The following is a 12,512-nucleotide window of genomic DNA, read 5'->3' as shown; positions in this document are numbered from 1 at the left end:
CCAGCAGAAAACTAGGTGGGCAAAGCTGCTTGATTTTAGCCTCCAAATAAGTTTTGGTTTTCACACACACACACCCATCTCCCTGGTTCTCACATGGCCTCTCTAACTCCATTCCTTCTCCTTAGGACTGGGTGTCAGTGGTCAGATTGTGAAAGCCAAATGGAATGAGGAAACAGGTGGCTGATTTCTGGAACCTTTGCCTGGAGTCATGCAAATTTACTTCCCTGTAAAGAAGCAAGTCATTCAGGGCCTTAAGGTACTCACCTGTCTGACTGACGTCCCCATTCAATGCAGGAGCCTTTTACTCTGCTTTAAGGAAACAAGGTGGAATAAACTGTGTCCCTGAGAAACAGAAGGAGAGTCTTAGATATTATTTATTGGTATATTTTATCAAATTTGTAGTGGGGGCAGAGTACATAGCACAGCCCACGTGTATAGGTCAGAGGACAACTAGCAAAAGCCAGTTCTCTCCTTCTACCATGTGAGCTCTGGGAATCAAGCCCAAGTTTTCAGGCGTGATGTCAAGTACCCCAACCCACTGAGCCAGGAGACTTTTTCACCTTTGCAAAAATAGTTCATCCACAAAGGGTTCACTGAGAGCTTTTTGGTCTAGAAACCATCCTCACTGGCAGATGAGTCACTGCCTGTGTCTAGGAGGGGCCTTGCACACTAAGGGAACACTTCCCAAGTCAGTCTTTGTTTGGGGTTCTACTTAGTGTCCCAGGTCTTGTGAAAAGCCACTTCCCAGCCTGCACAGGTTGTGAACCTGGCTTGAGAAATGGACAGTCCCTATGCCAGAAGGAAATGGGAGAAGCAAGGTCTGCAGAAGAAGGTTGGTTCCCTGGCTTCTGCTAAGTGTTTCTTTCCTAGCGTGGACCATTTTCCTTAGAACTAGGAACAAGGTGGCTGGGTAGGTATGGAGATTCCTGTGGCACGCCTAAACAAGATTTCAACCTGCTTTCTGTGCTGGAGAGGCAGCTCCATGTCCAACTGAATCCCCTTGCACTCTGACTGCAGATTGCTAAGAGGAAGGCAGGACCCAGGGTGAGTTTGGAAGGGAAGCACACGCTTGGCCATTGAAGGTAACCCACAGAGGCTAGACTCCACATGGGAACTGCTTCTCTAGCTTGGGGGCATGACAGGGCAAAGGTGCCACAAATGTGTGCTGATTGCAAGCTTTTATTTGTACAAACGTTACAGGAATATAAAAATGACTTTGTTCCTTTGCTGGATGAATAGAGCTCTGTGGCTTCAGAGCTAACAGAGGCTAGGGTGGACAATGTATATTTCCTTGCATGTTTCTATATAGATATACCTCCTTATATACAAACGGCTGTGTTTAGGAGCCCTGGGCTAAAACCAAGATGTTGATTTATTTTTCTTTCAATTGTTTCTTTGGGGTGTGTGTGTGTGTATGTGTGTGTGTGTGTGTGTGTGTGTGTGTGTGTGTGTGTGTGTGTGTAGGGTGCACATGGGAGGGTATACATGTGGAGACCAGAAGTAGGTGTCAAATGTCTTTCCTCAGTCACCGCCCCCCCCCCCCCCAGTTTATTTCCTGAGGAAGAACCTCTTGCTGAACCTGGAGCTCATCAGGAGATAGCTAGGCAGTTAACTGTGGAGATGCCCTGCCGCCATACCTCCTAGTCACTGGGCTTATAGGTGGACTACTATACCATAGCTTCTTGGTTTTTTTGTTTTTTGTGTTTTTGTTTTTTGTTTTTCCGGAGCTGGGGACCGAACCCAGGGCCTTGCGCTTGTTAGGCAAGTGCTCTACCACTGAGCTAAATCCCCAACCCCAGCTTCTTGCTTTAATGTGAGTGGTGGAATCTGAACTTCTATCCTCATGCTTATGAAGCAAGGGATTTACCCATTGAGCCATCTCTGTAGCCCACATATGTAGCCTAGGCTGGCTCAAATTCATGATCCTCTTCCCTCTACTTATTCAGCCTACCCTACTGATAGGTACCAGCACAACCCACTATATTTCCTTTTGTACTAACACATGGTCTCACTGTGTAGCTCAGATTGGCCTTGAACACATGGCGCTCCTCTCCTACCTCAGCTTCCCAAGCGCTGTGTCTGCTACCATATCAAGCATGTCTTGAGTTTTGTAAACCGACAATCATATCATTACAAGTGTGTGTGTGTGTGTGTGTGTGTGTGTGTGAGAGAGAGAGAGAGAGAGAGAGAGAGAGAGAGAGAGATTTCCATTTTATACATAAAGAAGCTAAAGTTAGTGGACATTTAGCATTTACTGTCTTTTAAAGAAGATACTTCTACCATTCTTTAATTTGCTCCTTTTAAAAATAAATTGAGGCAAAATATGCTCCACTTTGCTTTAAATTATATTCGCTTATGTATCCATGTGTGCACATGCCCATGTATAGAGGCACATACGTGCCTGCGCACATGGAGGTCAAAGGACACTTCGTGGGACTTCCTTTTCTCCTTCCACTGTAAGGGTTCTGGGAAACACAAAGCTGACGTGGTTGCCTTTGGCTTCCTTACCTTTGGAGCTTCAGGGCTAACAGAAGCTAGGGTGGACTGTGAGCATTTCCTTGTACGCAACTCAGGCTTTATCAAGACCCTTTACCCTCGGAGCCATCTCACCTGTTGTGCAGTTTCCTTCCTTTTAGGTGACGGTTTTCCTGAAACTATTGGCCTAAGTATTATTCAAGAACCTGACTTCTATGGATGTATAAATAATTTGGCATAAAGGTAAAATAGTAAACATTGTTGAATGCTTAAGTGATGTCTGCCATCTCAAGGAAAATCATTTCATAGAAGTTGTGACCTTGTGAGCCCAGGGTTACTGCAGTCATGTTGACTGACAAACTGAAGCTTACCACTCTTCTTCCTGCTGGCTCAACCTAGCATCCCAGCTAGCTCTGGATCCATGGAGTCTGAAGAGATTACTGTGTTGCTCTATGCAAATGTTCTTGTCTTGATCCTGTGGCTAAGGAACAAGTCTGAAGTAAGCTGTTGTGTTGGCAAGGGTTCCTAGGGGAAACTTGATGTTAGAGCATAAATATGGGACTGAGAAAAAGTCTTCTCCCTTAGCTTCTGAAAAGCTTCATGATGATATTAGAACCTTAGAAAAACCATGGCAGATGGGAGATTTTAGAAGGAACAAGCATCAAATACGAATAACCTGGGGTGGTGGAGATGGCTCAGTCACTGACATCCTTGTCACATAAACATGAGGAACTGAGGTTAGAGCTCTACCATCTATGTTTTTTTTTTAAAAAAAATTTAGTGTACACCTATAGTACCAGAACTGGAAAGGCAGAGACATGGAGACAGTAGGATCCCTGAAGCTTGCTGGCCAACCATTTAGAGAGAAAACCTGTCTTAAAAAACAAAATGGAACATGGTTGACAAGGAAGACATCCAACATCAACACCTGGTCTCCACATGCATGGAAATGCACTTCTACATATATGAGTATAAACATGTACTTGTATATGTATGTATACACACATGCAATACACATCAAAACATACACACATTATACACACATACACACACACACACATATATATATATATGTATATATATATATATATATCATCCTACCACATATGCAAAATCACAAGTATGAGAACAATCTACCATTTCTGTGTTAAAGAGGCAAAATATAGTAGACTGCTAACATTAATCTATTTCTCATAGCCAGCCACGGCAGTGTATTCCAAATCCATTTTGTCACTCAGAATTGTAATCAGGCACCATCTTGAGAGAGGGCCTATTGTTTGAGACTAAACTACTCTGGGGACCTGAAATCAAGGAACAATCACAAATCAGGAAAACCTAGGATACACTGCCAAAGTATAACGTCTGGGTAGGAAATAGCCCAGAGTGGGTAGTCATAGAGATGGAGAGGGCTGGGTGTAAACACACTGAGCTGTTTAGGCAGTATGGATGCCTAGGCTTTTGGAAATCAAGAAATTTGGTAGCTCTGGCCTCTAGGGTGACACATAAATGCCATCACCTAATAATACCTGAACATTCTGGGAACTCTGAGCCCATGGAAGGTAGATTGACCTCTAGAACTGCTTTCCCTGCTATGGATTGTTTGAAAGCTCTCCAGCCATTCCCACCTATAAGCTGGTTTCCAGGCAGACAGGCTCGGAAATCTCTGTGAGCCGTGGGCAGCAGACTGGGTTCCCGAAAATCTCCATATGTAAAACCCAGTGCTTTGTTGGTTTCCCTGATTCTCTGACATGTGTAAAGGATTGTCCCCTGTGGCTGGGGTATTGGTCTCCAGAACAAGTGGAAGCCTGTACAAAGCCCACATGCTACAGAGCTCCTTGATGCCACCAGTGGTCCCACATACACAAAGAAGTAAAGTTTCTAAAGGAATGCTGGTACTAAGGGTCTGGGGGATGCAGATCAGTTGGTGGTACACTTGCCTAACATGCATAAGTCCTAAGCTCCACCTAACAACCACAGAACCTGGCGTGGTGTCCCACTTTTGTAATATCTGCACTGAGGTAGAAGCAGGAGGGTCAGAAGTGCAAGGTCATTGTCAGCTATATAGAAGGTTCAAAGCTAGTCTGAGCTACAAGAAACCCTGTCTCAAAAATAAAATAAATAAAATAAAATACAGCACACTGATAGTGACCTAGCCCATGGTAGCCACATCCTACACACTGGGAACAGAGAAGAACTCTAATAGAATTCAGCTATGCCCTTCTACACCCTATCCCTGTCCTGTTCTTTCGTAAAAGCAGAAAAAAGCTTCTCCAACCCTTTTTTGTCTTCTCTGTCTTGTTTTCACTCATTACTATTTTAGTGGGTTTTATTTTACTTTATTTAAAATCTTTTATGTTCATTCTTTTTATTTTTTATTAGATATATTTCTTTATATACATTTCAAATGCTATTCCCTTTCCCGGTTTCCTGTCCATAAGTCCCCATCCCCTCCCCTCCCCAATATGGGTATTTCCCCCATCCACCCCCCTGCTGCCTCCCCACATTCCCCTGCACTGGGGGTCCAACTTTGGCAGGACCAAAGGCTTCCCCTTCCACTGGTGCCCCAACAAGGCTATTCTCTGCTACATATGCATTTGGAGCCCTGGGTCAGTCCATGTATAGTCTTTGGGTAGTGGTTTAGTCCCTGGAAGCTCTGGTTGCTTGGCATTGTTGTTTTTATGGGGTTGTAAGCCCCTTCAGCTCTTTCAATCCTTCCTCTAATTCCCCCCCCCCAAGGGGATCCTTTTCTCAGTTCAGTGGTTTGCTGCTAGCATTGACCTCTGTATTGGACATGGACTGGATGTGTCTCTCAGGAGAGATCTATATCTGGTCCCTTTCAGCATGCATTTTTTAGCTTCATCAATCTTATCTAGTTTTGGGGGCTGTATATATATATGAGCCACATGTGGGACAGGCTCTGAATGGCCGTTCCTTCAGTCTCTGCTCTAAACTTTGCTTCCATATCTCCTCCTATGGATATTTTCCCCCTTTTAAGGAGTGGGAGCATCCGCACTTAAAGGAATACTATGTACAGAAAGAGGAGGAGGAGGAGACATTATCAGGAGACTATCAATATCACTAGGAGGATGAATACATACTAAGGAAGGCCAGTCTTTGTGAGTTTAAGTCCAGTTTGATCTACATAGTGAGTTCCAGATTAGCTAGACCTACACAATAAGACCCTGTCAAAAAGTTGGATAAATAACTGAGAATTAGGAAAGAATCAAGCATTCCTAATGCAATGAACTCCATTCTCTTAGTGAGTGGGAGTTAGTACTTACCTTTCAGTAATAAACTCTAAAAGTAATCAGCTCTAACCCACCAATTAAGAGAAGCAAACTGGTTGAGTCAGACTGAAAGATTAACTGTTTAGAAAAGTCCACCTCCCTGGAAAAGAGCCACAGAGACTAGGAATAAAAGGACAGAAGTCGATATGCAAATGAAAGGCCAAATAGAGCAGGACTAATGATACTCACAGCCATTAAAGTAGACTTCAAGCCAAAAATTAGTCAGAAGAGATAAGTCAGATTGTTATGTATTATTAAAGAGGATAATTTATCAAGAAGATGGAACTATGTGGAATATCTATTTACTCAATATTGGTGTACTCGTAAGGCAAGTGTTAATGGGCATAAAAGAACAGAGATCTAGATGGGAAATTAATGATAATGGGTGACCTACTCTCACAAATAGATCATTCAGACAAAAGTTTACAAAGAAATTTCAGAGTTAAAATATACTAGATCAAAAGGGCTTCCAATGTATCTACAGAATGTGTCACCCAAAAACTGTGGAATGCATGTTCCTCTCAGTGACACATGGAACTTTCTCCAAAATAGATCACATTATAGGCCATAAAAGAAGTCTTTACAAATAAAAAAATGAGTTTCCTCTATTTGTATTCTATCACAATGGAAATCAAATTTTAAATAAATAGTAAGAAGAGAAGGATTGGACAGATGGCTCCATTTGTAATGAAATGCTTGTCCTGTATGCATGAGGACCTGAGTTCAAATCTTCAGCACCCACATAAAAGCCAGCAGCAGCAGTGTGAACCTAATATCCCAGTGCTAGCGGGGTGGAATAGAAGATTCCTGAAGCTCTCTATCCAACCTGGCCTAAGCTATAAATTCCAGGTTCCATGAGACACCCCGTGTCAAAGAATAAAGGGGGAATAATTTAGGAAGACTTCGAGCATCAGTATCTGACCTCTCTATATGCACACACACACACACACACAAATGAGCACATATGAATTATCCAAACAAATAGGGATTGAGCAATATACTTTGTAGTGTATAGGCATTGTACAACATAATGTATTTTGTTATGACTTTTATGTGTATGCTGTATGTGTATGTGTAGGTGTAGGTACACGGTCATTCAGTGCATATGCACGCATGTATATGTACACAGAGGCCAGAAGTCAGTTGTGTCTTCCTCCTCACTCTCCTACTTAATTTTTTGAGACAGGGTCTTTCCCTTCATCTGGAGCTCATCAATTTGGCTAGACTGGCTGGCCAACAAGCTTCAGCAACCTTCTGAGACTCCAGCCCAGCCAAGCTCTGGGGTTACAGACACACTGGCATGCCTACATTTTATGTAGGTGTTAGGGATTTGAGCTCAGGTCCACATGCCTGTGCAGCAAAGGCTTAACCAACTGAACCATCTCCTCAGTCCACTCTGACATATTTTTCGTAGATGTAGCTTATGAGAGAAAACACAGGATACTTTCTTTCTATGGCTAATTTTGCTTAACAGGACGATCTCCAATTCTATCCATTTTCCTGTAAATGACACAATTTTATTCTTTATGACCGACTACAGCTACATAACGTACATTCCCATGACCTATTGATAGATATCTAAGCTGGTTCAGTCACTTGACTGTTGTGACTAAGTGCTGCAATGGACATGGGTGGGTCTGTAGGATGCTGAATGGCATTCCTTCCTCTGGGTATCCGTGAGTGCTATATAGCTGGATCATATAAATTCCTAATAGTGGAGTTGCTCAGTCATATGGGAATTCTGATGCCTACTGGGCATCCCAGAGTTTGGAACCACTTTGGTTGTTGAGAAGCAGACCTCAACGACCCAAATCCAATTTGGGTTCCCCTGGCTTCTCAAATCCCAGACACAGTACATCACCGAGCATCACAGCATTGCTGCGCTTGGGGCTGTGGCCCAGGTGTTACCTAGGCTGCATTCTCATCTAGAGCTTGGGGTCCCATCTAGAGCCAGCCTGATTCCATCTTGTAGTGCAGCTGATCCTTGCTGCAGTGCCACTAAGGCTGTGCTTTCTTCTTCGTGGCCTTGCTGCTTCCTCAGAGCCATCAGAAAAAATGCTCTTCCTCCGGAAAGACGCCCAGTCTTACTTTTAATGTCTTTTTCACCCAATTAATGACCCACCCAGTAGCAAGTCTCTTTTGTAACTTCAACCTCAATTGGTAGGACACCTTTATTTTTTTTTTTAGTTCTTTTTTTTTTTTCTTCGGAGCTGGGGACCGAACCCAGGGCCTTGCGCTTCCTAGGTAAGCGCTCTACCACTGAGCTAAATCCCCAGCCCCAGGACACCTTTATTGTATCTTGAAATTTTCTTGTTATATATTATAATAAGTTCTCTGGTCAGCTTCATGAGAATACGAATATATCCTCTCAAACATGAAAATTGAAGTGAATTATTCAGTACTTGCCCACCACTCTAGTTAGAAGGAGGAAAAAATATCCAAACTGTAGTAAAACACCATTTCATGTTAGCCAGCTCAGGGGTAAACTTGAACCTTCTCAATTTTGAGATTAGTGTTTTTTGTCACAGCCCTAAATCACCAATAAAACTGATTGTCCCTCATCCAACTCCACACAGCTTAAGACCAAGTAGCTAACATGCACAAGTCTGTGGGATCCATCCCCAGCACTGCATAAAACTGGGTGTGGTTATACATGCCTGCAGTCCCACACTCAGGAGGGAGGTGGATGCAGGAGGGTCAGAAGTACAGAGGACATCCTTGGGGATGTAGTGAGTTTCAGACCAGCGTGGGTATTTAGAGATCTTTTAAAAATAAATAAACCAACAAATAAACAAATAAATAAAAGGGGCTCCATGCCCTAGTGCTCCCAGTGCCTCCAGAGTCCTAGTGCCTAACATAGTCAACATTTGCTGGAAGAATACAGATGGCAATGCTACTCAGTTCCTGGAAGAGATCGTCTTGGCCCCGGTCTTCTTGTCACATTCCTACAGGAGTTTGAGACACCTCTTCCCTCCTAGAAGTCACCTCCTTTTTGTTGTGGTTTTTGATGTTTTGTTTTGTTTTGTTTTGTTTTGTTTTGTTTTGGAGAACAGAGCTGAGTTTGACCTTCAAGTTCGACTCCTAAACCTCCTCCCTCCAGCATCCAAGGACTAGGATGCCAGGCAGACAGTACCGCGCCTGGTTTATGTATGCTAGGTAATCAGTCTATTGGCTGAATCAGTGAATTGGCAAGTCACAGAAACAAACATGTACTGACTGACCCAGGTGTCTTGATTGTGCTTCTGAGGAGAATGACCATCATTCCCTTGGGTCGATGCCCTGGTCTCTTGCCCTTTGTTTTTCTCTAGTGTACAACAGAGAGATGACTAGGTGACTACGTGTTTCTTGTCAAAGCTGGATGTATGAACATCCCTGGGCAGTTACTGGCCATGATCCCCTTTGGAGCCTGTCACTGCTGTTGATTTTGAGAATCCCAGTGTGGGAACAAATGTTGTCATTGTCACAGCTCAACTACAGGGACCTCTCCTTCCTTAAGCTGGCAGCTGAAGCTAAGTGTTTGAGCTCCCTGGGCCAGCTGTTCTGAAGCAAATGCCAGGCAGAGGTAAGGCAGGCCTCAGAACTGGGCCATGAGCCAAGCATGAGAGGGGGTATTGATAGAAAAATTGTTTTCTCAGGAGGTTTGAAAATATACATTATTTCCTCAAAGGGTAGACAAAACTAACTAACTCCCTTTACCCTAGAGAAGATTCTAGAGCTAGAATTGAATTTGAGCACTTCCCCGAGGAAGCCTTCACTTAGGAGCCTGAATGATAGCCACACCCTTTGAAGTGAGCTTCAAGCTCAAAAAGGGCCATGTTGTTCCCACTGAGAAAGAATGAGAGCAGGCATAATGGTGTCCTTATTCAGTAAACCTCAGAGCATGTGTGAGGAGGGGCAAGTGAGCCTGCAGGCTCTGACTGTGTGACAAGGGGCTAGTGAGCCCGCTGGCTCTGACAACAGGGCAGGGGTGCTTAGCAGAAGGCCATGTTTCCAGCCTAGTGCTGAGCCCCATGGAAAGTCTTCCTGAGGTAGACAGTGTGGTCAAAATCGGCAGGCAATTTCAACTCTTCTAGGAATGCTAAAACAGAACAAGATACCTCTAAAATTGGAAATATGTCCGATCAACAGTTTCCAGCTGGGGCCAGGGAGGTAGCATAGCCAGTAAAGGCACTTAGTTACCTTCAAGCCTGACCATCTGAATTTGATCCCTGGGACCCACATGGTGGGAAGAGAGAACCAACTCCCACAAGTTGTCCTCTTACCGCTACATGAGCACAAAAACTTAAGCAAATATGAAAGGAAGGAAGGAAAGAAGGAAGGAAGGAAGGAAGGAAGGAAGGAAGGAAGGAAGGAAGAAAGAAAGAAAGAAAGGAAGGAAGGAAGAAAGGAAGGAAGTTTCCAACCTGATGGATTTCACTGAAACATTGCTTGGGTTTAGAGGTTGTGGAGATTAAAGGCTGATGAGGAAAAACAGACAAACCCATTGTTTTAAATTGCAAAGAGAATTGTGCTGTTTGTGAGAGATCCCTATCACACAGCAGGCCAGGAGTAGCTGCTAAAGACATTTATCAGACAGTTACTAAGGACCAGAGCCCCCAGATTAGACCTGAGCAGAGCCTTGATGGACGTCAGGATTCCTATAACATTACCTCATTCATGCTATGTCAGGGACCACTTCCAAAATTCTGACTCATCTCCCAGGCGAAGGGAGCCGTGTCGGCATGTGAATCCCACCCCTGGTGTTATCCCAGGACATTTTTTTTGTTTGTCAGACTTGATGCTAACCAGTGATTCCATTAGGTCTGGGCGAAGCTATTAGTACAATGGCCAGAGCCCTGAGCTCCAGCCCTGTCTGTTAGCAATCTGCTGTCCTTTCATGTGTACCTCTTATCCAGTCTCTGTTGTTTTCCTGGGTGGCTAAAAAGTAATAGTTTAACTGGGTGATTTAGTCCCTTCCAGCTCAAAAATCTAAGACTTCTTAGCTTTCAATACAACATAGAATAATGGCTGTGAAAAGGGTCAAATCTTGGGATTTTTCACTAGCTCTCCACCTCACTACTCCTCTTCCTCCTCGGAGACACTCATGTTTATCAGACCCTATTTTCAGCGTCTCTGTGGTTGCTACATAATCTCTAAGCAATGTTTAGACTCCTGCTTCCTGACTTATCCTTTGTAGCCCTTATCAACTGACTCTCTGATATAAAAGCTGAGGACTTCACTTACTTAGCTTTACTATCATCTGCCCCTTTCTGTTACTTCTCCTTATTTGGTCAAATTTTTGGGTGGGTTTCTTTTTCTTTTTCTCTCTTTTTTTTGGTTTGTATTTTTGTTTTCCAATTTATAAAGTAGCATACAGTTTTACCTTTTTGGTATACAGTCTGAGTTTAGGCAAATATAAAGTCATCTGACCGCCACCCAAGAGCATCCCGCTGAGTAGTCCCGTGGCCAAAATGAATATCTGCCAATGTCTATCTGTATAATAAACTGCCCCTCCTCTCTGAGTGGCCTTCCAGCCACTGAAAAGTGTCATGTCACTTCAGCTTTGCCTTTTACGGAATGCTGAACAAAGGGAATCACACAGCATGAAGTGACCTTTGGTCACTGTGTTCTTTCACCTATGATTTTGAGTCATTGATAACTGTCCTGATGTTGGTATATATTATATGGTCCACTTTTTTTGTGTGTTACTGAGTAGTAGTCCATTGTTACTATGGATGTTCCAGAATTCAACTGTCAACTAGGTGAAGCACAGTCGAGCTGCCTCCACTTTGACAGTATTGTTTCAGTCATTCCATCGGTTACCGTTTTGTTTGAAATCATGCACTTCAGCCTTTATTTCTTAGCCAGTTGCCACTATATATGAATTGGGTCTGCCTTTTCAACGTAGTAATGCTGTTTCCAGATTTTCAAAGATGGCAACCTCACTTGGTTTAGACGTCCTTGTAGACAGATTTGAGTGCGCAATCTGTCACAGGGTAAGAAGGCTTGCTTAGATGCTACCCCGCAGTCCTATTCAGGTCAACAGGCATTCTGAATGCCTCCCGTAGCACAGAGGCCTTCTCTGCAAAGATAGACATGTACTTTCTGTTCTGACCATTGCTAACGCAGGCAGGAATTTTGGGGAAAAAGACCTTTCTTCATGTGGATTTCAGCTTTTGTCTGTCATGCTTTTTCTTTTCCAGCTGCCTTCAGCAGTGAGCACAAAGCCTCATTTCAAAGGAGACTGACAAATTGTCCCCAGCTGCCAGAAGGAGGTTAGTTTTCTGTGTGTTCTGTGTCCCCTTCTCCAATAACCAACAGGTTAACTTTGTAAAGGGAATTGACAAAAGCAGAAATGGTCCTTTCACCCATGCGCGTTTTTGCGAAAGATGTGAATGTGTAAGAGCCCTCTCCCATCTCATTCTGCTTTATGCCAGGAAGTATGGTAAATAATTCCAAGTCAAGCTCTGTGTTTTGCAAGAGTCCTGTTAATGCATTCTTTTTTTTTTTTTTTTGGTGCTCATGGGATCTAAATTATTTTAATTAGCTACATTGGTGTCTTCCTCCAATGAGTAACTATTTAAAGGCTAAGTAGTGTCAGCTCTAGCCATGGAGAATTATGTGTTGTTATTTTCCACTTGCATTTTTAATCATCTTCATATGTGTCTTATCTGGCATTTACTTGGCATAACTAGAGAGTCTAATTACCCGGCATATAGCAGGTGCTTCTGCTTAGAAACAGCTTAGAAAGTCTGGAAAGGTTGAGACACA

General features: G+C 43.3%; 1 protein-coding gene across 2 annotated transcripts in view; it reads left to right on the top strand.

Annotated features, from left to right (window-relative positions):
- Positions 1-12,512, top strand: part of Plac1 (placenta enriched 1) — a 133,793-nt gene that overhangs the window by 96,287 nt on the left and 24,994 nt on the right. For both annotated transcript variants that reach the window (XM_017602056.3, NM_001024894.1), the window contains exon 2: positions 11,945-12,016. The gene's annotated coding sequence lies outside the window, so the exon portion shown is untranslated. The remainder of the gene's footprint in view (positions 1-11,944; positions 12,017-12,512) is intronic.

Source organism: Rattus norvegicus, chromosome X (assembly GCF_036323735.1).
Source record: "Rattus norvegicus strain BN/NHsdMcwi chromosome X, GRCr8, whole genome shotgun sequence".
NCBI lineage: Eukaryota > Metazoa > Chordata > Mammalia > Rodentia > Muridae > Rattus > Rattus norvegicus.
This window is presented reverse-complemented; position numbering and strand designations above follow the sequence as displayed.